The sequence below is a fragment of the Somniosus microcephalus genome, chromosome 1, assembly GCF_052327205.1.
Source record: "Somniosus microcephalus isolate GS21.2 chromosome 1, FLI_Smic_1.0, whole genome shotgun sequence".
In the NCBI taxonomy this organism is placed as follows: domain Eukaryota; kingdom Metazoa; phylum Chordata; class Chondrichthyes; order Squaliformes; family Somniosidae; genus Somniosus; species Somniosus microcephalus.
Window position 1 is genome coordinate 187,117,210 of NC_140987.1, and position 26,621 is coordinate 187,143,830.

At 47.7% G+C, this 26,621-nt stretch overlaps 1 protein-coding gene across 27 annotated transcripts in view; it reads right to left on the minus strand.

Annotated features, from left to right (window-relative positions):
- The window catches only part of cast (calpastatin), a 337,875-nt gene that overhangs the window by 289,854 nt on the left and 21,400 nt on the right, over positions 1 to 26,621 (minus strand). The gene's annotated exons all lie outside the window — the stretch shown is intronic.

Below are 26,621 nucleotides of genomic sequence, written 5' to 3' on the forward strand. Positions count from 1 at the left end.
TAAAGCACAGCCGGGGTTCAGGACCGAGCGGCGGCAACGAGAGAGGCGCACAGGAGAACGCGCAGAGCGCAGCTAGGGCTCAAGGGCTGAGCAGCGTCCGCGGAGGAAGAAAGGAAGCACGGGAGACGCCATTTGAGCCGCGGAGAAGAAGGGAGAGCGCGGGAGACGCCATTTTTGAAGACGCAGCGGAGAAGAAGGGCGAGCGCGGGAAGAAAGGGAAGCGCGGGAGACGCCATTTTGAGCCAGTCTAACCACACCCAGGGATGCCAAAGAGTGGCAGTGTCACAGCGTTCGACAATGAAGTCGAAGATTGGGCGACATATGTGGAACGCATTGAGGTGTACTGCAAGGCGAATGAAGTGCCAGATGCCAGGAAAGCACTGGTTTTGTTTAATTCCATGGGTGCAAAAACGGATGGCTTACTGCGAAACCTAATAACCCCAGAGAAGCCAGTGGATAAGGATTTCGAAAGCATAGTGGAAATCCTACAGGACCACTTAAACCCCACACCGCTGTTAATCGCAGAAAGATTTAAGTTTCACAAAAGGAACCAGCATAAAGACGAAAGTAATGCTGAGTATTTAACGGAACTGCGCAAGCTATCGAAACACTGCCAGTTTGGAATGGGACTAGCAGATACGTTAAGGGACAAGTTTGTGTGTGGGCTTCAAAGTGAAGGAACCCAGAAACGGCTTCTATCAGAAAAGGATCTTACACTGGAAAAGGCTTTCAGCATGGCAGTATCACACGAAGCAGCCGCACGGGGCGCTGCAGAGATACAACGGAGACCGCAAGAATATGGCACAAATGAAATGTCATATGGAGAAGGGAAGTGTTATCGCTGCGGCAGAACAACACATGACCAGAAGGATTGTTGGTTCAAAGACCAAGTGTGCAGACAGTGTGGAAAAGCAGGACACATAGCAAGAGTCTGCAGGTCGGGGAAGAAAACCAGCAGCAAGAAATCTCCACAGGAGAAGTACAAAAAGGTACATAAGGTGACGGAGAGTAGTTCAGACGAACAGAAAAGTGATACAGACTCCGGAAGCAAGAATCTGGGTTGTCTGAAACTACATAATGTAATCAAAATGGAGGATCACCAGGCTATCTGGGTCACGCTCAAGATAGACGGAGTCCAAGTGAAAATGGAATTGGACACAGGATCAGCCCTAACAGTCATAAACCGAAGGGACTACAAGCGGCTATTCTCACATATACCCTTGAGAGCCACAGAGATTGTCTTGAAGACGTACACGGGGCAAAAAGTCTACCCCAAAGGAAAAATAAGGGTGAACGTGATATACAACGGCCAGGAAACACCAAAAATGGACCTATATGTATTGCCAGATGGAGGACCACCACGACTAGGACGTGAATGGATCCGGAAGATACAGTTAGATTGGCATTCCATACAGGCACTGACGGTAGAGGCCAAAAAGGATGACGACGTCACACTTGGACGACTGTCAAAAATGCTAACTGACGCACAAGAAGTGTTCCAGGAGGGACTCGGAACACTAAAAGGCATAACAGCGACGATTAAAATAGAGGAAAATGCAAGCCCAAAGTTTTTTTTAAGGCCAGGCCGGTGCCTTATGCGATCCGCCCAGCCGTCAAAGCAGAGCTGGAAGGTTTGGAACGTTCAGGAGTACTGTCCAAAGTGGACTGGAGCGAGTGGGCTACACCCATCGTTCCTGTAATGAAGAGGTCATTGAGTAATACGCCTGGGGAACCAAAGAAGGTTCGCATCTGTGGGGACTTTAAGGCGACAGTGAACCCAGTCCTTCACATGGTACAATATCCGCTTCCGCGGATTGAAGATATTTTCGCCTCGCTATCTGGAGGAAAACGCTTCACTAAGATTGATCTGGCCCAGGCGTACCTGCAAATGGAGGTAGAAGAAGCCTCGAAACAATACTTCACGATCAACACTCAAAAAGGTCTCTACCAATACAACCGGCTGGTGTTCGGGGTAGCATCAGCTCCGGCTATTTGGCAAAGGGCAATGGATCAAGTCCTGCAAGGGATTCCAGGGACCCAGTGTTATTTGGACGAAATCCTGGTCACGGGCGAAAATGACAGTGATCACCTCGCCAACCTGGAGCAGGTGCTCACTAGATTGAACGAATATGGGCTACGAGCTAATCGCCACAAATGCGAGTTTTTCCAGAAGCAGATCTCGTATTGTGGCCACGTTATTGATGAAGAGGGGTTACATAAGTCCCCTGAAAAGATTGAGGCAGTAGTCAAGGCTCCAGCACCGGAAAATGTGTCACAACTGAGGTCGTTCCTCGGGCTGGTGAACTACTACCATAAGTTATTACCAAATCTGTCTACAGTATTACACCCACTGAACACCCTACTGCAAACGGGGGTACCATGGAAGTGGAGTGATGAATGTAAACAAGCTTTCCAGAAGAGCAAAGCATTGATCACATCAAAAGAGGTGTTGGCCCATTTCAACCCAGCACTACCAATTCGGTTGGCGTGTGATGCATCACCCTATGGTATTGGAGCGGTGCTGTCGCACAAATTCCCAGACGGGTTGGAGAGACCAGTAGCCTTTGCGTCTCGGTCACTAACCTCAGCCGAGCGCAACTACGCCCAGATTGACAGGGAGGCCCTCAGCCCAGTGTGGGGAGTAAAAAAGTTCAACCACTATCTGCACAGGCAGAAGTTCACCTTGCTGACTGACCACCAACCACTTGTCTCCATCTTTAATCCAAAGAAGGGCGTTCCGGTGATGACTGCGCAACGGCTACAAAGATGGTCCCTTTTTCTAGGGGCGAACCAATATGAAATAGAGTATAAGGGCATGAAACAGCATGGAAACGCTGATGGGCTATCACGCCTGCCACTGCCTACTGCGGAGGAAGCACCAGCAGTGGACCCTATCGAGATATTTTATTCATCTATAATTGAACGCTTGCCAGTAACTAACGCGGATATAGAGGAGACCCGAAATGATCCGACACTGTCTCGGGTATATGATTTGACGGTGAAGGGATGGCCAACACATGGCGACTCACTGTTGCCAGCATTCTCATCCAGAAGAGAACAGCTGTCAGTATGCCAGGGGACAGTGATGTGTGGATCCCGAGTGGTAATTCCACCCATGTTAAGGGAGAGAGTGCTCAATGAGCTTCACGAAGACCATCTGGGAGGGGTGAAAATGAAAAGCCTTGCTAGGGCTTATGTGTGGTGGCCGGGGATCGATCAACAAATCGAGGACCTAACAAAGAGCTGCTCAGGATGCCAGAAGGTCCAAAATGCACCACCACATGCCCCTCTACACCCATGGGAGTGGCCCTCCTCTCCATGGCAATGGGTGCATATTGATTTTGCTGGTCCATTCATGGACTCAATGTTCTTAATAGCAGTGGATGTGCATTCGAAATGGCCTGAGGTGATCAAAATGTCCTCCACCACTACGGAGAAAACAATTGCAGTCCTACGGACCATATTTGCCAGGAACGGCTTGCCAGAGCAGATTTGCTCTGATAACGGACCACAGTTTGTGTCCAAAGAGTTTCGGAAATTTATGAGAAGGAATGGGGTAAGGCATTACACATCTGCCCCATATCATCCAGCCACAAATGAATTGGCTGAGAGGTTCGTACAAACCTTTAAAAAGGCAGTAAGGGCCATGTGCGATGATGACATTCCACTGCAGCATAAGGTGGACAATTTCCTGTTAGCCTACAGAAATGCGACACATGCAGTTACCAACCAGACCCCGGCCATGATGTTCTTTAACCGAAGGTTGAGATCTTGTCTGGATTTGCTCAGACCAAATGTACGAAGAAATGTTGAGAATAAGCAATTCCAGTACATCAATGAGAAGCCGACAAGGAGCTTCAATGTAGGACAACCAGTCTTGGCCCGCGACTACCAAACAGAGAAATGGCAACCCGGAACGATATGCACACGGCAGGGGCCACTAATGTACACAGCGGATGTTGGGGAGAACATTGTGAGACGCCATGTCGACCAAATCCTAGCGTCACAGGAACGAGTCAACCCCATGTCTCGCGTACCTGGTGATGAACCCGACATACCGGTAGCATCTACCCCAGAAACAGTAGCATCGGAAGCTGATGAACTAACCGACGACAGGGGGCCAGAATCGCCTCCGCACCAAGAACAAGACACTCCAGAAAGCCGCTATCCAGAAAGGATCAGGAAGCCGCCCCAAAGACTGAATCTATAAATGGACTATTTCAGTTAATGTGCATGTTAAAAGTGTTAACTGTTATTTGATTGTTATGGTACTGTTAATCTAAAAGGGGAGGAATTATAGTGTATGTACCTTTAAGAAAGAACTACTTTTACAGCTCCTGTATACTGTAGTACCGGCAGTGACCACACCTGTATATAAGCCCTGAGCAGGGATCTGTACTGTTAGTTTTTAGACTACCCTCATCCAGTAAACACCTGTTGATTGTTGATCTGCAGTCTCCGTCTATTTATTGAAGAACACCATACCTTAAGATTCACGGATTTAACAGTTTCCACTGGCAGGAGGGTCAGTAGCCCGAGGACACAGGTTTAAGAAATTGGCAAAAGGACCAGAAGATGAGAGAATTTGTTTTTATGCAACGTTATGATCCGGAATGCAGTGCCTGAAAGGGTGGTGGAAGCAGGTTAAATAGTAACTTTCAAAAGGGAATTGGATACATACTTGAAAAGGAAAAATGTACAGGGCTATGGGGAAAGAGCAGAGGAGTGGGACTAATTGGATAGCTCTTTAAAAGAGCCAGCACAGGCATGATGGGCCGAATGGCCTCCTGTACTGGATGATGCAATGAAATGTAGCACAGTGAGCCACTGGGATTTCCAATTTCACTTCACAACACCACAAGGCCTTTTAAAACCACTACAATGGCTTCTTCAGGAGCTTTGATGTCTTGTAAAGTTCTGGAACTAGTGATTCCACTTAGTGGAGAAAGATGAATACATTTTGACGTGGTACAGTACAGGCACATATTTAGAACAGAATTACATTAGTCATATTCAATAATGTAAGCTGATCAAGCAGGCTGCCTTGTTCTGGATGGTGCTCAGCTCCTAGAATTGCAACTACACCTATCCATGCGAGTAGTGAGTATTCCATCACACTCCTGAAAGCTGGGAAGCAGCAAGCAGTAACTGAGACTGTGTTGATACTGCAAATAACATTTTCTTGTTAAAGTACAGCACAACTTCTCCTCTGAATGATTTAGGAACCAAAGAGGGACATGGTGATATTTCAAACATGCTAGCAACAGTAAGTTTAGTAATGAGATATAAAGATTTTTTTAAATAGGGAAATGCTGGTGAGTCAAGGTCACATTTGTCCATTGTTATAGTTTGTTTTTTGCCCAGAACTTTGCAAAAGCACAGAGTACAGGGCAAGGTTTAGATATACATCCAAAATTTCTTCCCTTTTCATTCAAATTTCTTAAAACATTGTACACTGAACAATGCAAAGCTCAAGTACCAATAATTTAACTTGCACATCAGACAATGTATAAATATCAGATAATTATTTAATGCCATAATTTAGAACAAATTATTCACTTGTTATGGTGCTTTATTTAAATTGGTTTTCTGAATACATTGCTTCCCACTTATTTGTATTACCAATTGGTTCAGCTGTGTAGGCTACGCAGAGAACAAGTGGTCATTACTATTTTCATTGGCACTACATGAATTACAGAGTCATGTTACCATGAAGGTTTTTAAAATAAATGGGCTCATCAAGGTGACTGATGCCAATGCAGGGGAATGGAATACTTCTCCACAATGGCCATGCATCATAATCAAGTATTCCAGATCAGGTAGCACAGCCAGATGCTATACTCTGCCAAACTAATGCATTCTTCGCACCCGCCCCCCACCTGCATTACTTCCAATGTTAGAAATTCATGCATACAGCATACATGGTTCCGTTAACACAAAAAAAAGTGATTTGCATTTCAGTCCTGTTATTATTTAGCTGCCCATTGCATTGGTACCCAGAGAATTTTTGCCTAGAAATCTTGGCATAATTTTGCTGACATTTAAAATTACAGTCCAAATACAGAAATGAACAAGGCTTTTGTTACAATTCAAGCTCACTCCAGATACTTTTTCTTATGCTTAATACAAAATTCTGCTTCCATAAGCCTTTACTTCTAGGAGTTAAAATATGACCATATGGATGAAAGAAATTTGTATTATTATGGTATGCACTGGAAATGGCATAAGATCTCACTGTATACTCCTGTACCTGTCAAACAAATAACTCAAGCTATAACTATAAATAAAGTTTATTAAGAAATAAGATTAAAGAGAACCAAAAGCAAACAGCAGATTTCAATAGATTACAACATTTACTGAATTTATAGTTCCTGTTTCAAAGTGATAAATATCTTGAAGCTCCAGCAGATCTCTGGATTAATACTCTTATGTTGAACCAGGCTTGCGTGATCTGAGGGATTTTATACAAGACTTGATATCTCTCTGTTTTGATGTGTGCACTAAGACAAGATCAAAAAGGAATCGCTCACAATGAAGCTGTCAATCACAAAAAGGTTGCAAATGACAAACCGCAGCTCACAGATACCAGCCAGGCAATCTGCACCCCTACAGGACATAGCCAAAACATGACACAGTCTTGTTCATATCACCCCTGATGGATAATGGCAAATGCCATGGACACGTATAAGAATTGGTGGCCCGATGATAAATACCAACTGTTTTTTGTTACATGGGTGGACTTGGCAACTGTTTATTATCAGATATAAATGTATTGGTGATCAACTATATTGTACTGGCAAACTTTGCTGTGTGTTCACACCTTTTTCATGCAGAAATAAAAGCACAGCAAAAATTCTCCCAGTCTGTAGCTGCAACAGCCATTTAAGGCGGCTATAATATTGACAAGCTACAAATTCCCACAGGATAAGCGTCTTTTTTTAAATGAAACGAGGCAGATCTGTGATCCATCACATATCCGAAAGACTGGTAACACAAGTCTGTATTTCTTCATTTCAAGGTCTATTGTTTCAATACATTAAAGAAATCTGTAGCGCCAATATTATACAAATAGGATTTTTTTTAAAGAACGAAGCCACAACAAAAGGCTACGTCACCATTCATGTTTATTATAAAAATTCAAATGAATTATGATTATCCAATTAGGGGTAGCCGTTCTGCAGTTCCCCTGCCCAGCTGAGGAGATCATGAAATTACCAAATGTGGAACTGCAATAATAAGCCCTGTCTTATTACTATAGCTGATATTCAGTGGTCTCAAGCCTACTCAAAAATGTTATTTAAAAATGTCACTTAAGTGTGGAAAGTACTTGTAATTCGAACTTTAAATAATACTTACTTGGGAACCTAACTTGAAAATGCTTGTAAGAATCATGGGTACTACTTTCATTACAGCTAGAGCACTCAGCTACAAATCAATAGTGGGGTATGCAGTATATTGAAATTATGCGGGTAATTTTGCCAATGGGAAGCTTTTGGAGGCGGGACTCCCACTTGTCAGGTTTCAGTCCCGCCTCCATCAACTTCTGGCCAACCCACGCTATTTTCCCTTGATTGACCTCGTTAAGCCCGCCCAGCAGGCCAATTAAGAGAAAGCCAGTTGCAGAGAACGTCAACGTGTGACGTTTCATCTGTCAAAAATGTTCATCATTTGACAGCTCTGTGAAGCTGTCAAACAGTGGCATTCTCTGTAGTTTGAGGAGTTCTTGAATTCAAGACCTCATCAAACCTCTTTCTTTTGAAATGAGATGGTTGTTGCGCTGGAGAATGCAACGGCCATCTGTCATCTGTACCGCAGAGGTGCGAGACTCTCCGACTGAAGCCTGCAGGAAGAAACAAAGGTAAGTACACTTTTTCTAACACTTTCCACTTACCTCAGATACTCACCTCTCCACACTTGCACCCATCACTCACCTCCATAGCACACTTTTGGGCCCCGCAGACCCCCGCAGACCCACTACTTGCCTCGGTGACCCTGGTGGTGTTCGCAGCCTTCAGGAATCCTGCACTTGTGAGGACAAAAAGGGGATAATCCTATTTTCTGCCTGTTAACTACCTGCTAACAAGCAGTTAAGTGGCTTTAATCCCTTCCCGCCTCCAAGGAGACAGGACCCGGCGCGGGGTGGCTACCCGCCTCCTGGCAAGATGGTATGGAGGCGAGTTGGGGTCGGGCACCCGCCCCCAAATTCTGCCATTTTCCCAGCAGTCCCGCCTGATGCGCTATCAATAACTCAAAAGACTGAGATTAAGCGAGTAACTAACAGGCTTTTATTAACAAGAGAATGAAGGTGTGCCTCGAGTGGTCGACCGGTCCAGAATACAGAGGGACTGTGGAGCAGTCACCTTTATACCTGGACTCGTGGGAGGAGTCAGCCGAGACATGTACAGGCATGTACACAGTGGAATACAAACGGTGGTTTACCACATTCACCCCTTGTTTAAAAATGAGTCCGGCGGGGTGAATTGTATTAAAAGTTAGTGTATTGGAGTCTCTCCGGAGGTGTTGTCTGCCACTGTGATCGACGTGGCGACGGCAGGGGTAGTGAAGCTTCCGGCGTCGAGTCCCGCATAGGCTGGGGCACTGGTGTGTAGTCCTCGTAGGTTTCGAGCGGGTCGCAGGGCCCAGGCCCGCTGTCTGCTGGGGCTGGATATCGGGCCGTGGGGGGGGGGGTGGTGGTAGTGGGTAGTGGGTTACTGCGGCCCCCGAGGGTGCGAGGTCTCGTATGGAGACTGTGTCCTCCCACCCGTCCGGGTACGCAATGTAAGCCTACTGGGGGTTGGCGTGGAGGAGGTCGACCCTTTCGACCAGGGGGTCCATTTTATGGGTCCTCACGTGTCTTCTCAGTAGGACTGGCCCTGGGGACGTCAGCCATGGCGGTAGCGATGTCCCCGATGTGGACTTCCTTGGGAAGACAAACATTTTCTCATGAGGGGTGGCATTAGTGGCAGTGCAGAGCAGTGACCGAATAGAGTGGAGCGCATCGGGGAGCACATCCTGCCAGCGGGAGGTCGGAAGGCCCCTAGACATTAAGGCTAGCAGGGCGGCCTTCCAAACTGTCGCATTCTCTCTTTCCACCTGTCCGTTCCCCCGGGGGTTGTAACTGGTGGTCCTGCTTGTGGCAATACCCCTAGCGAGCAGGTACTGACGGAGTTCGTCGCTCATAAACGATGAGCCCCAGTCGCTATGGATAGAGCTGGGGAAACCGAACAGGGTGAAGAGGTCGTTCAGACATTTAATGACCGTGGCACTGGTCATGTCCGGGCAGGGGATGGCGAACAGGAAACGGGAGTACTCATCAATAATGTTGAGGAAGTACACATTGCGGTCGGAGGAGGGGAGAGGCCCTTTAAAATCAACGCTCAGGCGCTCGAAGGGGCGAGTGGCTTTTATCAGGTGAGCCCTGTCTGGTCTATAAAAGTGCGGTTTGCACTCAGCGCAGACTTGGCAGTTCCTGGTCATGGTCCTGACCTCCTCAATGGAGTAAGGCAGGTTGCGGGCCTTGATGAAGAAGTGGAAGAACCTGGTGACCCCCGGGTGGCAGAGGTCATTGTGGAGGGCCCGCAGTCTATCCATCTGCGCGCTGGCGCAGGTGCCATGCGATAGAGCACCCGGGGGTTCATTGAGCTTCCCGGGCCGGTACAAAATCTCATAATTGTAGGTGGAAAGTTCGATTCTCCACCTCAAGATCTTGTCGTTTTTGATTTTGCCCCTCTGCTTGTTGTTAAACATAAAAGCAACTGAACGCTGGTCAGTGAGCAGGGTAAATCGTTTTCCGGCCAGGTAGTGCCTCCAATGACGCACAGCCTCCACAATAGCCTGGGCGGCCTCCTCAACGACGGAGTGTCTGGTCTCCGGGCCCTGGAGGGTTCGTGAAAAGAAGGCCACGGGTCTCCCCGCCTGATTGAGGGTAGCGGCCAGGGCAAAGTCGGACGCGTCGCTTTCCACCTGGAAGGGGATGGATTCGTCCACTGCGTGCATGGTGGCTTTGGCAATGTCTTCCTTGATACGGTGGAAGGCTAAGCGGGCCTCTGCCGTCACGGGAAAAGAGGTGGACTTGATCAGCGGACGGGCCTTGTCCGCATAGTAGGGGACCCACTGGGCGTAATAAGAGAAAAACCCTAGGCACCTCTTCAGGGCCTTGAGGCAGTGGGGCAGTGGGAGTTCCATAAGGGGACGCATCTGGTCGGGGTCGGGACCGATGACTCCATGTTCCACAACACAGCCAAGGATGGCGAGGCAGGTTGTGCGGAATATGCACTTCTCCTTGTTATACGTCAGGTTGAGGAGTTTGGCGGTGCAGAGGAATTTTTAGAGGTTCGCGTCATGGTCCTGCAAGTCATGGCCGCAGATGGTCACATTGTCCAGATATGGGAAAGTGGCCTGCAACGCATTTTGATCGACCATCCGGTCCATCTCACTTTGGAAGATGGAGACCCCGTTGGTGACGCCAAAGGGAACCCTAAGGAAGTGATAGAGGCGGCCGTTTGCCTCAAAGGCAGTATACTGGCGGTCCTCAGGGCGGATAGGGAGCTGGTGGTACGCTGATTTCAGGTCAATGGTCGAGAAGACACGGTACTGCGCGATCTGGTTGACCATATCAGCTATACGGGGGAGTGGGTAAGCGTCCAGCAGGGTGTAGCGATTTATTGTCTGGCTGTAGTCGATGACCAGGCGCTGCTTCTCGCCGGTCTTAATGACCACAACCTGGGCTCGCCAGGGGCTGGTGCTGCCCTCAATAATCCCCTCCTTCAGGAGCCGCTCCACTTCGGTTTTAATGAAAACCCTGTCCCCGGCACTGTATTGCCTGCTCTTTGTGGCGATGGGCTTACAGTCGGGGGTGAGGTTAGCAAACAGTGGGGGGGGGGGTGACTCTGAGTGTGGAGAGGTTGCACCTGGTGCGCGGCGGGCAATTTGGAAGCTGCTGGCTGCGGACTGTGAGTGGGGGGAGGGGTCCACCGTACGCCATCGTAACACTTTTAAGGTGGCACTGAAAATCTAACCCCAGTAGAACGGCAGCGCAGAGGTGGGGCAGGACCAGAAGTTTAAAATTATCGTACACAGTCCCGTCTACTACGAGTGTCACCACGCAGTAGCTGCCAATGTCCGCCGACTGGGACTCGGAGGCCATAGAAATCCGCTGGTGCGCAGGCAGGACTGGGAGAGAGCAATGCCGCACCGTGTCGGGGTGGATGAAGCTCTCCGTGCTCCCAGAGTCAAAAAGGCAGATTGTTTCGTGACCATTTACCTTAATGTCCATTGTGGACCGGGCCAGCTGGTGCGGTCTCGCTTGGTCCAGCGTAACGGAGGCCAGCGTAGGGGTCGGTGTGTCGCTGCGGGTATCAGATGAGGCGGTGTTGGGGGCCTGCTGCGTCCCGGCTGTCGTCCAAGATGGCGGCGTCCATGATCCCCATGTGGCTGGAGGCGTCCAAAATGGCTGCTGTTCCGGTGGTTCGCACATGGCTGGGGAGGCCCAAGATGGCGGCCCGCACGGCCCACACACGGCGCTGCTGGGGTTCGGGGTGGCTTTGGCCCTGCAGACGCTGGCGTAGTGTCCTTTCTTCCCGCAGCCCGAGCAGATTGCATTTTTCGCCGGGCAGCGCGCTCTGGGGTGTTTGGCCTGGCCACAGAAGTAGCATTTCTGGCCTTGGGGCACTGCTGTCTGGCCTTGGGACACTGCTGCGGTAGTTGGGCCATTGCTGGGATGTGGCTGGGGTGGCATGGCGCAATGAGACGGTCCTACCGTGTCCCAGGCTGTCGTTCACCGCGGCGTCCACGGTGCAGAGGAGTAGGCGTCCATGCCCCGGTAGGCTGCGTCCAATGATAGTGCAAGTTCAGAGGCCTTGTTGAGATCGAGGTCACTCTGCTCCAACAGTCACTGTCGGGTGTAATTGGACCTGTGGCCCGCTACAAAAGCGTCCTGGATAAGTTCCTCTGTGTACACGGCGGCCTTTACATCCTTACAACCACAGGCCCGGCCAAGCACAGACAGTGCCTGAAGGTATTCCTCGGTCGATTCCCCAGGTTGTTGTTTACGACTCCCCAGGAGGTGCCTAGCGTACACCTCGTTCACTGGGCGCGTGTACTGGTCCTTGAGGAGCTTGATAGCATCCGCGTACGAGGTCACGTCCTGGATGACCGAGTACACTCTGGAGGTCAGGACATCCAGTTTGTCCTCGTCCGATTTGACCGTTTCAGCAGAGGCGATCAGAAATTTTTCAAAACACCTAAGCCAGTTGATATACCTATCAATTCATCCAATGAAAAGCGACGAGTTAAGACAGTAACTATAGGTTTTTATTGGCTAAATAACAGAGCCCACCCTCGTGGGTGATCGGATCCAACAAGGAGGAATACCAGCCAGTCGACCACCTTTATACCTGGGCAAGTAGGTGGAGCCATGGGCGGAGTCAGCAGTGGTCAGCCCAGGTATAACAGCGTGACAAGAGGCGACCTCGTGTAGTGATACAACAGTGTAAACAGTGATAACCATAGTGTAACGATATAACAGTGATAACCATAGTGTAACGATAGTGAACGATAAAAGTGGTTTACCACACCAGTGAGTAAACTTGGTGGATGAGTCCGCCTCCCGATGATCTAAGTCCAGGCATGCTGGTGTGAGGATCTTCTCCATTATAAAATCTTGTTAATAAAATTGATGCGCTATCAATAACTCAAAAGACTGAGATTAAGCGAGTAACTAACAGGCTTTTATTAACAAGTGGTCGACCGGTCCAGAATACAGAGGGACTGTGGAGCAGTCACCTTTATACCTGGACTCGTGGGTGGAGTCAGCCGAGACATGTACAGGCATGTACACAGTGGAATACAAACAGTGGTTTACCACACCGCCTCCATACCTGCCTCCCCAGGGCTGGCAAAATCGCCCCCTATGTCACTTGTTCCACACATCTAAATAAGTCAGAATCGGGGGAATTTATAATGGGTAGCAAAGAAATGGCAGACCAACTAAATACATATTTTGGTTCTGTCTTCACAAAGGAGGACACAAATAACCTCCCAGAAATACCGCAGAACATAGGGTCTGATGAAAGGGTGGAACTGAAAGAAATCAGTATTTGTAGGGAAATGGTGTTAGGAAAATTGATGGGACTGAAGGCCGATAAATCCCCAGGGCCTAATAATCTATATCCCAGGGTACTTAAGGAAGTGGCCCTAGAAATAGTAGATGCATTGCTGGTCATCTTCCAGAGCTCAATAGACTCTGGAACAGTACCCATGGATTGGAGGGTAGCTAATGTTACCCCACTATTCAAAAAAGGTGGCAGAGAAAAAGCGGGGAATTATAGACCGGTAAGCCTGACACCGGTAGTGGGGAAAATGCTAGAGTCCATTATAAAAGATGTAATAGCAGAGCACTTGGAAAGCAGTGACAGGATCGGACAAAGTCAACATAGATTTACAAAAGGTAAATCATGCTTGACTAATCTACTGGAATTTTTTGAGCATGTAACTGGTAAAATAGATAAGGGAGAACCAGTGGATGTGGTGTATTTGGACTTTCAGAAGGCTTTCGATAAGGTCCCGCATAAGAGATTAGCGTGCAAAATTAAAGCACATGGGATTGGGGGCAAGGTATTGACTTGGATAGAGAACTGGTTGGCGGACAGAAAGCAAAGAGTTGGAATAAACGGGTCGTTTTCCGAGTGGCAGGCAGTGACTAGTGGGGTACCGCAAGGTTCAGTCCTAGGACCCCAGCTGTTCACAATATATACTAATGATCTGGACGAGGGAATTGGATGTAATATCTCCAAATTTGCAGACGACACAAAGCTGGGTGGGAGGGTATGCTGTGAGGAGGATGTCGTGAAACTCCAGTACGATTTGGACAGGTTGGGTGATTGGGCAGAAACATGGCAAATGCACTATAATGTGGATAAATGTGAGGTTATCCACTTTAGTGGCAAAAACAGGAAGGCAGATTATTATTTTAATGGCAATAGATTGGGAGAAGGGGAAGTGCAAAGAGACCTAGGTGTTCTTGTGCACCAGTCGCTGAAGGTAAGCATGCAGGTGCAGCAGGCGGTTAAGAAGGCAAATGGTATGTTGGCCTTCGTAGCAAGAGGGTTCGAGTACAAGAACAAGGATGACTTGCTGCAGTTGTACAGGGCCTTGGTGAGACCTCACCTTGAGTATTGTGTGCAGTTTTGGTCACCTTACCTGAGGAAGGACGTTCTTGCCATGGAAAGAGTGCACCGAAGATTCACCAGGCTGATACCTGGGATGGCAGGAATGACGTACGAGGAGAGATTGTGTCAATTGGGCTTATACTCACTGGAGTTTAGAAGATTGAGAGGGGATTTCATCGAAACCTATAAAATTCTGTCAGGTCTGGACAGACTAGATGCAGAAAGGATGTTTCTGATGGCCGGGGAGTCCAGAACCAGGGGTCATGGTCTAAGGATAAGGGGTAAGCCATTTAGGACTGAAATGAGGAGGAATTTCTTCACCCAGAGAGTGGTGAACCTGTGGAATTCTCTGCCACAGAGGGCGGAGGAGGCCAGTTCATTAAATATATTCAAGAAAGAGTTGGATGTATTTCTTGAGGCTAAAGGGATCAAGGGATATGGGGAGAAGGCAGGGACAGGGTACTGAATTTGGATGATCAGCCATGATCTCACTGAATGGCGGAGCAGGCTCGAAGGGCTGAATGGCCTACTCCTGCTCCTATCTTCTATGTTTCTATGTTTCTAAAACAAAGCAGATCACAGGCCATGTATTTATAGGTACAAAACAAAACAGAATGCTAAACAAGATTAGCTTACTCTTTGGCTTGCAAATGAATACCAATTGTTCAATATCATGAAACTGTCAACTCCTTTCTCCTGGTCTGATCAACCCGTATCTGCCACTTAATTCATCTACCATTTGAAACAATCAAAATTATTTTTGTTACCACCTCCCAGAAGTTAATTCTCAAAACTCAGAGGCATCATCTTTCTCCACAGTAACTTATTGTACACTTTCCTTTCTGCACAGGTTACCTCATAGAATTGCATAGCTCCGCTGTTGCACAAATACAAACATATGGGCTCGATTTTTATAGAGGAGGCGGGTTGATGGCAGGCCCGCTGCTCGGCAGCTTTCGGACCCGCTCCTGAATGCCGCCGGCCTGCAGTTCCGAGTTTTGCTTCATTGGCCTCGTTACGGCCGACGTGCGGGTCCCTCCAGGCAATTGCTTGGAGCATGTCAGTTTCTCGTATCTGATGATGTGTTTTTGGAGTAAAAATTTAAAGGGGCCATGTCCCCTTTGCAAAAAATGTAACAGGAATGGCTTGGTGCTGTATTATCTAGACAGGGAAGTTGACAGCAGCTGGTGTGAACACAAATAATTGAATGAAATTGCTAGTCATATTATTCCAGAAAGACATTTATGATTTTTTTATCTATCAATGTAGTATGTGACTAAGAAATGAAAAATATGCCAGGTGTGTTCCAATCATTGGCTTAGTAAAATTAATGCTTTTTTCTCTTAAAGGTGCTGGGCGCTGCAGGAACGGCAGCCCCAATAACTAAGGCTGCAGCCAGGTTCAATGAGGGCTCCCTCCATGCTCTTGTGGAGGGAGTTAGAGGACTTCAGGAGCTCCTCGTCCCTGGAAATGAAAGGAGGAGGCCTCCTCAGCAAACCAAGGCAGCTTGGCTGCCAATTGCTGAGGAGGTGAACTTGAGGTCTATGTGTGGGTTCAGTGTGGAAAAGGTTTAATGATCTGCTGAGATCACCTAAAGTGTGGCCTCTGTGTTCTGGGAAATGGAAGTTCAAGAGTGAGGACTCAGGGCGAATGCCATGTAGAATGTTGGTGGTGACACCGAGCACTTTAGTAGACAGATGATGCCTGCGGTTTGTCGGACTTATATTCATCTCCATGTGCCAGCCACCTGTGGTTGAAGCGTAAGCTTACGCGAATCTGGCATGGATGAGTGCATCCCTTGCCTGACGGCCAGCAATGTGTTCGCCTGTTGCTTGATTGGCCAAATCCGACCCCGCAAGACGTCACTCCCCGTCCTCCTCCTCCTCATCCTCTTCTCCAAGAAGGCCGTGTGCTGAGCCACCTGTTCATGCGGCAGCACTAAGCCACACTGCTGTGTGATGTTGTGCAGGGCACAGCAGACCACGACGATTCTGGACTCCCTGGCTGGTGCATACTGCAAGGCTCCTCCAGATCTGGTTAGGCATCGGAAGCGCCTTTTGAGCAAGCAGATGATTTGCTCAATGATGCTTCTGGCGGATATGTGACTCACATTGTACCGCTCCTCAGCATAGTTTGATGGTCTCCTCATCGGTGTCATAAGCCACTTTTTCAGGGGATAGCCCTGTCGCCAAGAAGCCATCCGGAAAGTTAGTTTGGTGGATGGAAGAGCTGAGGCACAGTAGACTGGTGCAGGATGAAGGAGTCATGGCAACTGCCAGGGTACTTTGTGCAAACATGCATGATGATCTTCCTGTGGTTACACACCAGCTGGACGTTCAGGGAGTGGAATCCGTTGCAGTTGACAAATACAGCTGGGTTGTGATAGGGGGTCCTAATGGCTACAAGTGTGCAGTCTATGACACCCTTCACCCTTGGCAAGCCTGCCATATTGGCAAAGCCAACTGCACGTGCCGTCACACTTGGGCCATCCATGGAGAAGTGGATATAATTGTGGGCCTTTGCAAAGAAGGCATCAGTGACCTGTGTGATGCAGGTATGTGCGGCCGACTGGGAGATGCTGCTTATGTCTGCAGCTGATCCCTGGAAGGAGCCCGAAGCAAAGAGGTTGAGTGCGGTGGTGACTTTGACAGTCACTGGTAAGGGGTGTCCACATGCTCCTCTGGGCTCCAGGTGTTGGTGCAGCATTGTGCAGATGTCAGTGACTACGTTTCTCAAAAGTCTCAGCCTCCTTTGGCACTGCTGCTCAGTCATGCTGAGCAAGCTGATCCTCTGCCTGTAAACCCTGTGTTGAGAGTATCTCCTGCAGTCAGGTGCAGCCCTGCGCTGACGCCCTCTGCTCTGTGCAGCATCAGGTGGGTGAGGAGAAGGTTGGCACTCCTGGTGCTGGTGCTACTGTTGTGGCTGGTTGTGGTGCTGCCGCAGCTGCTCTTCCTCCGAATTTGACGACCAGGATGAGAAGATATAAATGTATCCCATCCCGTAGCTATAGATTTCACTTTAGGCAAGAAGCGTGCAAGCGCACACTAGAAGTGGCCTGAAATTATTCCTATCAGGTCACACAGCTGTGTCTTTATGCATTTCTCCACTTCACCTGAAGAAGGAGCAGCGCTCCGAAAGCTTGTGATTTCAAATAAAGCTGTTGGACTATAACCTGGTGTTGTGTGACTTCTTACATTTGTTTCTGACAAGACAAGAAACAGGAGCCAGAGGCAGGAAAATGGGAAACCACTATCAAAATAGGATTAGCAAGGCAGTTAACAGGCTCTTAACTGCCTTAACTACCTGTCCCACCGGTTGGAGTCGGGTCAGTTTGGGAGCAGCTGACCTGACACAAAAATCGGGTGGGGGCGGATTGGGTGTCTGAAGCTATTTTTTCCAATTTTCGCTGCCAACCCGCCTCCTCGGGGCTATTAAAATCGAGCCCATGGACTGTTAAACACTTTGAGGGCCTGATTTATTCCCAAAGAAAACACATCAGTTCAAACTTTGTAAACCCATCCAGGCATTTCTTGGAATAAAATCAGTAACAAATTCTTCCAGAAGCAATTCTGTATAGATTTCCTTTCTAAAGGTTACCCAAGAGTAAAGCAGTAAGCTGATTTAGTGCCAGTCTGTAAATAGCCATTTGAAATCCTCCAGTCTTCAACACATGCTTACAGCCAGAACAAACAGATATAATGCGGGTTCTAGGCACAAAAAATCCAATTGGGGATTTTGTTTTTGTTTCTCAATCTTTCATTCTCAATCTTAAAAGCAAGTGATTTGTGGGACACTCACTGGGTTTGAAGTTTTTGAACAACCTGCTCCAAAGATTTGTTGTTGACCAAAGTTCATATTGATTTATGATGCGAGATTGTAGCCGAATACATCATTGCATTCGTTTAGAATCCTGCAAGTTATCTTACAAGGCAAACAATTTGCTCCTTTAACATCCTTTAGTGTTTTTTGTTCAGCTTCAGAAAAATGGTTTTGCAAACTCACTTGTATGTGACATGACAAAAATGACAACTTTTCTTTCTCTGTAAATGAAACAATGTTTATCTCGTGTGAAGCATAAACACCGGCATAGACCAGTTGGGCCGAATGGCCAGTTTCTGTGCAGTAAACTCAATGTAAGTACACGTACATGAAAATAAAGGAAGAGCCAGGCAGCTGTTCATGGGGCTTGTAGTTGTTTTCCATTCTCCATCAAGTAAGCCATAATTGCAAGAGGGGGCAAAAGGAGGGAGGGGAGGAAGGGTGGCACAGTACTACTGCCTCCATCTAAGCATGAAAGAACAGACAGCATGCAAAAGGGTAGTGAGGGAGTCTTTAATGAGCCTACCCATTAACAGTAAGAGTTCCAGGCAAGGAGTGTGTAAGGATAGGAAAGCATTTCACATGGGCATGCAGGAGGAGAGTGAGTAATTGCACTGCTGTGTTTGAGCTTGTGAGCTTGGCAGCAGATTTCTGCAACAAGTACTAAAGCAGTAAAAATATTTTTGACTTTTTGAATAGGAAACATAGATGTTTCTTAACAATACCAGCCTGTTCCTTAAGTCAGATAGCACCTAAACAGCAGGAAGGACAAGGATAAGGTCTTTATGGGCAGTCTAGTAGTGATCTGCACACAGCTCAAATTGAGAAAATCTGGTAACAAGCCAGGACACAGCAGTGGAAATCAATCACACGCATACTCCTATGGAATGCTACAGAGCAAGGCCTCTGGGAATGGCAAAATTAGGAAGCATGCAACATATGCCAATTTTGGACAACCTGGCAGGGGAGGCTGTTTATGAAGGCATTGGTTTGACCGATCCAGGTAACAGAATCTCTGCTTCAACAGGCCTATGGTATGCTTGATCTACCCGGGTGGCACAATGGACTTCACCGAATCTTCTTTCTGCTGGTCTCTGTGAGTTTCACATGGCCAGTGAGTATCCCTGGTCTCCCAGCAGCCATTCCTCCATGGCTGTCTTTCTCACAAACAAGGGTGGTACAAAGAATAAAGAGTCGTGGCTGATTTTTTTTTGATACCTGCATAATAAGATGCTAGTAGTCACAAACAAGCAACATATTAATTGAACAGAATTCCTTCCTATTGATAAATGCCACTGGATTAAGTGGAAGAAGTCCATATGTTCCGAGTGGCACTGATTCTGCCTTAAACCAGGGGTATTCTTGCTACCTTCCTGTCCTCGCCAGCTGCTTCTCCTCTTCCTTAATGGATGTGATAAACTCATTTGCCCTTTTTAACATAGCCTCAGTGACCTGGTGGGTGCAGCAGTGCATTGCATACTGCCTGATCTGACAGATGTATCCTATTGCACCTTGGACGGAGCCGATTGCATACAAAAGGTTGTTGTCACCTTAACCGTTGTGGGAACAAGAGTCCACATTACTCGAGCATCTCAATGTCCTGGGCAGTTTGAGAGACAAGCACACGAGGAGTTAAAACAGCTTTCTGCTGAGCATGGCATTGTGTTAGGGGGTTTAAGGCAAATGTATCTCCACAGACAGAAGGCTGACCTTTGGGACTATCAGGTCAGGGATCAGGTCATGGTACTGTAATAAAATAACTGGAAGAGTTTATCAGGGCAATATAACCAAGGTAATAAAATGATGTTTGTTGGGTTCATGTCGTTATTCTGTTGTCACTTGTATGTATTTTTGATGTACTATGATTTATTGATGGAATGTAGAGATCAAAAGGTAAAAATGGCATAAGAGTGTGAGTGAGTCTCTGTATGCAGCACTCATACTGGAATTGTGAAGTATGATCTCTCAATAAGGACCTGATCCTGCATTGCTACAACTCAATGTGTGCGTGTACTCTGGTGTTTAAAGTAACAAGGCGAATTTGAACAAGAAAGCAGTCCAACAACTGTCAGAGGTGCCCGGTCCTGAAAAGTGTCCGCAGATCTTCCTTTAGAGATGGCACAGCTCCGGGAACTACTTTCCTGGTGTAATGAAATCTGTTTGTCTTGGTCCTGTATTCGTTTTGCACTCATGTATATTACCCTCCCCCACTGTGTATAGTTTCACTTCCTCTTTCCCGACTAACCTGGGAGGTTCCAGGTCTTGGCTCTTGGCTCCGCCCCGGACTTCTCTTACATAAAGATCCCAGGATCTGTATGACTCATTCCTGTGAACCAGTCGGCGTGTTGAGATGTTAGCTCTGATCTTAGTGACTAAAAGCCAACTTGCTTAAGTCTATAACTTCTAGTTTTGTGGTTATTGAAGGCCCATCAATTTTAATCACTAAAGAATACCAGGATGGATCGACTCCTAAAACCAGAGCGTCTGGACTTGGATCCACATTCTGCTGAAGCATCAAATCAATTTGGACACTGGCTCAAATGCTTCGAACTATTCGCGGGGGCCTCATCCGCTAGCGAGGTAGATAAACTGAGTCCACTGACTACTCACGTAAGTCATCGGATTTATTCGTTCATCCGGGACGCCACCTCTTACACGGAGGCCATCACTATCCTGAAGGCCCAATACCAGAGGCCGGTAAACGAAGTGTACGCTAGACATCTGCTGGCTACACGCAGGCAGCGACCAGAGGAATCAATGGACGATTTCTTACAGGGCCTAAAGGACCTGGTCCGGGACTGTAACTGCAAGGCCGTGACGGCCAACGCGTACTCTGACGAATTGGTCCGCGATTCCTTCATCACGGGCCTCAAATCGAATTATATCCGTGACCCAGAAAAACTCTGACTCTTATTCTTCCGGCCATGCGGCCCTCACCGCCTCGTGCGCGCCGAGGGGGCTGCCATCTTGGAATCAGCCATCTTCCCCATCCAGGTCTCAGACCAGCTCTACGCCGCCGGAGTCCCCACACAGAAGTTCACCCAGGAGTCCTACTACAGCGGCAATGTCTCGAGGCCCGCAATGCTACTTCTGCGGCCAGGCCAAGCACCCCAGACAACGATGCCCAGCGAAGGACGCTACATGCTTCAAATGTAAGAAAAAGGGGCATTTTAGCAAAGTCTGCAGGGGGAATCCGATTTCCAACTCCGTCACCGCCTCGTGCGTACCGTGCGGGCCGCCATCTTGGGATCCGCCATCTTTTCCCGACTCAACGGCCGCCCAGGGCCCAACAGTGGCTTCGATCACGGTGGATCAATCCAGGCCACACCCGTTGACAAAATCCATGATGGACATACAGGTAAACGGGAATTTAACGAAATGTTTAATTGACTGTGGGAGTACCGAGAGTTTTATCCACCCTAGCCTGGTACGGCGGCACTCATTAACGGTAACCCCTACACGGAGCAGAATTGCTATGGCTGCTAAGCCCCACACTTCGGACATTTTGGGCTACTGTGTGGTAACACTGACTGTAAAAGGCACGGACTACAAGGATTTTAAACTCCTCATGATGCCAGAACTCTGTGTTAATGTAATCTTGGGCCTGGACTTCCAGTGCCACCACGAAAGTGTCACGCTAGCATATGGCGGGTCCCAGCCGCCACTCACAGTCTGTGGCCTATCAACCTTAAAAATCAGCCCGCCCTCTTTATTCGCTAATCTCGCTCCGAACTGTAGGCCCATAGCGACCAAAAGTAGACGGTACAGTCTGGAAGACAGACACTTTATCAAGGCGGAAGTGGACAGACTCCTGCGGGAAGGCATTATTGAATGCAGTACCAGCCCGTGGCGTGCCCAAGTAGTCATAGTTAAAAATAGCGAAAAGAAACGGATGGTAATTGACTACAGCCAGACTGTTAATACTTATACCCAGCTGGACGCCTACCCTTTACCCCGCATATCAGAAATGGTCAACCAGATTGCGCAATACCGAGTCTTCTCGACTATCGACCTCAAATCCGCGTATCACCAGCTCCCCATTAGAACGGAGGACCGCCCATACACCACCTTCGAGGCGAACGGGCGCCTCTACCATTTTCTCAGAGTGCCCTTCGGGGTAACAAATGGGGTCTCGGTCTTCCAACGTGAGATGGACCGCATGGTTGACGAGAATAAACTACAAGCTACCTACCCCTATCTGGACAATGTCACTATCTGCGGGCACAACCAGCAAGACCACGATCTAAATCTTGTGAGATTTTTAAAAACTGCCCTAAAGCTGAATCTAACCTACAACGAAGACAAATGTGTCTTCAACACAACCCGTCTCTGTATCCTCGGCTGTGTGGTGGAAGATGGGGTAATTGGACCGGACCCTGACCGATTACGCCCCCTAAAGGAACTGCCCCTGCCACACAATCCCAAAGCTTTAAAAAGGTGCCTGGGATTTTTTTTGTATTATGCCCAATGGGTGCCCAATTACTCTGATAAGGCCCGACCCCTCATTAAATCGACGTCCTTCCCACTATCAGCTGAAGCTCGGGAGGCTTTCACCAGTATTAAACAGGACATTGAAAGGGCTGCAGTGTGTGCAGTGGACGAATGCATTCCCTTTCAAGTCGAAAGCGATGCGTCAGACTTTGCCTTAGCTGCGACCCTCAATCAGGCTGGGAGACCTGTGGCCTTCTTCTCCCGAACCCTTCAGGGACCTGAAATCAGGCACTCTTCTGTCGAGAAGGAGGCACAGGCTATAGTGGAGGCAGTGTGGCACTGGAGCCACTACCTAGCCGGCAAACGTTTCACCCTGCTCACCGACCAGCGGTCGGTGGCTTTTATGTTTAATAACAAAGGGGGAAAATCAAGAACGACAAAATACTCAGGTGGAGGATCGAACTATCCACGTTCGACTATGATATTATGTACAGGCTGGGAGCCCTTAATGAACCCCCAGACGCCCTATCGCGGGGAATGTGTGCCAGCATTCATACGGACAAATTACAGGGTCTCCACAACGACCTCTGTCACCCAGGGGTCACCCGACTATACCATTTTATAAAGTCCCGCAATCTGCCCCACTCCATCGAGGAGGTCAGGGCAATGACCAGAGCCTGCCGCATCTGTGCGGAATGCAAGCCTCGTTTCTACAGGCCTGACCGTGCACACCTTATCAAAGCCACACGGCCATTCGAGCGCCTAAGTCTGGACTTCAAGGGACCCCTTCCCTCTGCCGACCGTAACGTATACTTCCTCAACATCATTGATGAATATTCCCGCTTCCCCTTCGTCATTCCCTGCCCAGACATGACCAGTGCCACGGTCATCAAGTGTCTCTGTAATCTATTCTGCATGTTTGGCATGCCGAACTACATACACAGCGATAGGGGGACGTCATTCAGGAGTGACGAGCTGCGCCAGTTCTTGCTCTCGAAGGGGATAGCCACTAGCAGAACCACTAGCTACAACCCCCGGGGTAATGGGCAAGTGGAAAGGGAGAATGCTACTGTTTGGAAGGCTGTCACGTTAGCCTTAAAGTCAAAAGGCCTTCCGACCTCCCGCTGGCAGGAAGTCCTCCCAGACGTGCTCCACTCCATAAGGTCTCTGTTATGTACTACCACTAACGCTACCCCTCACGAAAAGATGTTCGTTTTCCCCCGGAAATCCACCTCGGGCATATCTCTACCTGCGTGGCTGACGTCTCCGGGGACAGTACTATTGCGGAAGCACGTGAGAGGCCATAAAACGGACCCCCTTGTGGAAAAGGTACAGCTCCTCCATGCAAACCCTCAGTACGCCTATATCGAATACTCTGACTGGCGAGAGGACACTGTTTCCATAAAAGACCGCGCTCCCTCGGGGAGCGGAGAGAACAATGGGAGACTACCCGATGAAGACCTACACTACAAAGAGACAGGACGCCCAGAGGTATCAATACCCAACTTTAACCTGGAGGACACTGCAGATAACCTGGAAGACACTGCGGAGGCCCGGACAGCGGAGGAACCAGAATCCACTCCCCTGGAGGCACCCCAACCGGCTTTGCGCCGAGAACTGCAAAACCTCCTGACAGACTCACTTATACCAACTTTTAAGAAACATCACCCCGATGGACTAAATCTATAGAAGGGGTGAATGTAATGAAATCTGTTTGTCTTGGTCCTGTATTCGTTTTGCACTCATGTATATTACCCTCCCCCACTGTGTATAGTTTCACTTCCTCTTTCCCGACTAACCTGGGAGGTTCCAGGTCTTGGCTCTTGGCTCCGCCCCTGACTTCTCTTACATAAAGATCCCAGGATCTGTATGACTCATTCCTGTGAACCAGTCGGCGTGTTGAGATGTTAGCTCTGATCTTAGTGATTAAAAGCCAACTTGCTTAAGTCTATAACTTCTAGTTTTGTGGTTATTGAAGGCCCATCACCTGGTGAGGCTCAGCTTTCTGACATCTGCAAAAAAAACTGTGCTGATACTATACACCTTTGGACAGTCCCTGCGATGCACACGCACCTACCTGTCGTGCTGCTCGATAAATTCCTCCTCATCCTCCATTTCATGAAGAACCAAAGAAATCCACATGATGTGGCTCTCGTTAGCTAAAACAGGCAGGGTGTCTGCAAGATGGGAGTGCAGAAAGAAAGTTCTCCTAAGAATAGAATCAACCGGATGGTCCACTCCAAATTAAGAGAAATTAAGTTGCAGCACCTGCAGTCCTGGCCTCTGCTCCAGCTTTTCTTGGCACACCAGAATAACATTGTGCCAGTGTTATAAAGGATCACACCCTGGGACACTTCAATACGTATTATACGCATGATGGAGCAGCACAAGCTTCATTCACCCCCAGTATAAAACCTGGCCAGAGTTCAAAATCAGTGTAGGGATCAAAATCTGGATTTTCCACTCCCTGAGCTGGTGTAAGGGAACACAATTTCAGGCCATTAGATATTTTTGCTGGGACTGAATTCAGATATCAGCACTATGTGAAGAGGCATTGATCGCTACCAATTTTCAAAACTATTACGCAACAAACTTTAGCAGATTCCCGCCCCCTACCCCACCTCCCCCCGCCATCCCCAATTTTTTTTAGCCACTCCACTCCTGAAGGCATAGACTTGTACTGGGGTGCTGGCAGCTCAGCACTTTCCAAGCAACCATTCCTCACGCAATACACAAGGATGAAATGCTATTAAAACATGGAGGTGCGGTCTCATGAGATTAGTATTATATCCAATTCCAATCTTATCCTCACCTGACTTCTACACATTTACTTTCCAGCAGAGGCCACTGTTATATCATCAGGAGCAGAACCCTAGCTGATTTTTCCCTCCTTAGCTTGGTGGCATTGAATCTAATTGGAGCATAACTGCCACCAACCAGAGATCAGTTAATTCAGCACAGACTTGGGATCTTCTTGGTGATGTGTGGCTCAATGTCACACCACATGACATTTCCTCACTGAACCATCAGGAACCACTGGACACATTTTTAAAACAAAAACTATACAAAAAGTAGTAATTCTTTAGTGAGATACAGTTAGTAAGCAATAATTTCACTTCTTCAGCTACTCAGTCATATCGGAACAGTGTTAGTACTGCAAAAGAATTCACTCAGCACAGTAGTCATAACTTTCTAAACTTTGGGGATTACAGCTCTAATTATATTGTTCTTTAGTTCCCATTATCTTTGTAACCAAGATGATACAATCATTTCAAGTTTTTCCTCCTCCAATTGAAATCCATTCTATAATAAGTATGTCAATTGCATATGACTGACAAAACCACTGTGAACTTGAAAACTAGATCATGCTTCTATTCTCGGTGATGTTGATCAAACAGCTCAGATTAAGTTTCATCGACGTATCGGACAATGTTGAGTTAATCAGTCCGGTAAACATATAGGGTTGAATTTTCTGCGGTGGTAGTGGGAGCGATCAGTGGCGGGTTGGGTGGGGAAGTTGGTTTTTTTGACAGCGGATCGGGAACTTTCCTAAAGGCGCATCTGTCATAGTGGAGCCGACCCGACTTGCAGTGGCGAGGGACCCAACTGAAATCATTATGAGGTGCTTTACAGGCACTTAAAAGCCTTTTTCCCCCTACTTTTTAAATTTCCCTGCATGGCCATGGGATTCATGCAGCCCGGGAACCATGTCCGTCAACCTGAGACATGAGTTCCATTACCATTGCTCCAGCTGATTACTTAACAGCATGGAAAACAAACCAAAATAAAAACTTGTTGATTACATCAGCTAACAGGTTGATGGAGATTCTATTCTACTTGAAAAGCTACTGGTAAATGTTAATTCAGAAATTCCTGAAGGGATGCAAGTGCTACCCTGGATGGTGAGGGAAATACATTTTTCACTGGCCATTCTCGGCTGTTGCTTTCCTACTCAACATTAGTGCAGTGAATTGATCTGCATTATAAAAAATGACATACACCATTTAAATAAATGTTTGTGTTGTTTCTGGTCAGGTTTTTCTCATAGTATACTGTGATTGTCCAGTTACACATTAAATCAAGTCATCAACCGTAATAATTTCATTCTCATCACTCATTCCACTGGTTCAATTTGCTTTCAGTCCCTGAATATGTCTGATTTAATTTTTCAGTCTGAGACTTTAGGGTGAATATCTGCGGAGG